Source organism: Mesocricetus auratus, unplaced genomic scaffold (genome assembly GCF_017639785.1).
Source record: "Mesocricetus auratus isolate SY011 unplaced genomic scaffold, BCM_Maur_2.0 Super-Scaffold_100009, whole genome shotgun sequence".
In the NCBI taxonomy this organism is placed as follows: domain Eukaryota; kingdom Metazoa; phylum Chordata; class Mammalia; order Rodentia; family Cricetidae; genus Mesocricetus; species Mesocricetus auratus.
This window is the reverse complement of record NW_024429193.1, coordinates 5330232-5332198: the sequence shown is the minus strand read 5'-3', so window position 1 is coordinate 5332198 and position 1967 is coordinate 5330232.

Genomic DNA, 1967 nt, shown 5'->3' with positions numbered 1-1967 from the left:
ATAGCCACCAAGAATGTGGAACTGGGCTTTTGTGCCTTTCCTCTGTTCAGAGACTCTGAGCGTGGCTTGGAGACAGAGAAGGATGAGAGCAGGCTTTCCCCGACCATGCACCAGGGCTCTGGAGACTCCAACTGGACAGTAACCACAGAGCTATGCCCCCAGCAAGGATGATATTTATACCCAGCCAGATGTGTCTACAGAAACTCACAAGGAGAAGATACCCACAGCGGTAGGGCAGATTGGAATGTGAGCATCCAGATGGGCCCGGTGACTCAAGCCTATATAACTCTAGCTTGGGTTGGAGGATCAAGTAGGTCAAAGGCGCCTGGTTGTTAAGGCCTCTAATTCCCAGCTTATTCGTGGGGATGAGGTTGGAGGGTGCAAAGTTCAAAGCCTGGACTGCAAAGCAAGCTTAAGGTGAGTCTGGGCCACTCTCGACAAGACCTGTGTGTCAAAGGTAAAGATTTCAAAGCTAAGCTGGGGACACAGCTCACTGGTAGAGTCCTTGCCTAGCACGAATGCAGTTCCCACTAATGCTTAGGAAAGAGCAGAGCCAGGCTGTGCCTCCATCCAGTCTGTGTCGTCTCTGCTGCCACTGGCCTTGCCAGAGAAAAACCCAGGCAGGCGTTCAGTCACGCTGCTGTCTGTAGAGCAGAGGCCATTACTTAGAAACCCTTGACTCTGCCTTGAGCTCTAGACTTAGATGTTTGGCTCAAATCCCTGGAACTAATATACTCAGTGACATTTTAAAAAATGTTTTTTTCTTTTATCTAGCATGTACAAGGTTCTTAGTTTGACCCCTAGGAAAACAAAGCAAAACAAAACAACACCCCTCCCCCCTTAGGTGTGAGGAATATACTTTTCTTTTTAGCTGGGCTCTTGAGGTGTAATCACCTTGAAACCAAACATTGGCTTTTTCTCCTTTTTTGTTTTTGTTTTGTTGAGATGGGGTGCCATGAAGCCAGGCGTGGCTGTGAACCACTGATTCTGCAGCCTCTGCTTCTGGGCTGCTGGGATTGTAGGCACGTACTACCCACCATGCCTGGTTTGACTCTCTCTTTAAAAACATGTACAGGTACAGAATCATCAGTTTCTCCAAGTGAGACTGAAGTATGGATTCAGAGTTTAAAGAATCATCAGTTTCTCCAAGTGAGACTGAAGTATGGATTCAGAGTTTAGTTTGGACCGCGCTGGGTTAAGGAGCTGAGATGCTGAGAAAGCAGACTCCATGCGCAGTGAATCTCTGAAGCCAGAAACAAACACAGGGAGGCTGGAGCGGGGTTTCATGGGTTCTGGAAACAGAAGGAGGGATAAAGAGAGGCAGCGCAGACACACTTTGCTTAGCAAATGCTACCTTCACATGGAATGGACCTTCAGGCAGTAAAGGCCAGGACATGCCTAGAACTGAAGAGAAAGGACTAAACTTTAGAAAGAGCGAAATAACTGACTACCCAGGGGCAGTAGACACCTATAACCCCATCACTCTGGAGTTTACAGTGTCAGACGGTCAAGGTCATCCTCAGCATGTAGCAAATTTGAGGCTACCTTGGGCTACGTGAGACCCTGTTTCCATCCCCCTTCCCTCCAAAGAGAATGGACTTGCAAATGAAATTCAGCAAGTTAAATTCCCATGGCTCACCAGTGTTTCCTACAGTAGTGCAGAAATGTCCCAAGTCCATGAATGTACCCATGTTTACTTACCAGATGAAAGGTAGTTTAATATTCCTCCATGGGACATAGATCATGTACGTGTGACTCATGTGAGCTTCTACCGTAAGCTTAGCAACTAGGAAGACAAAGTACATTTCCCTTCCAAAACCGAAAGCTGGTATCAAATCTGAAACAACCAAAGCAGGGCTATTGAGTCTGAAGCAAGGTGTGTTACCTGCCACTAATTCTTTTCGGGTTTGAGGAATCCCAGATTATGTTATGTAATAAGAACAGGTGATAAAGACTGTAGGAACAGG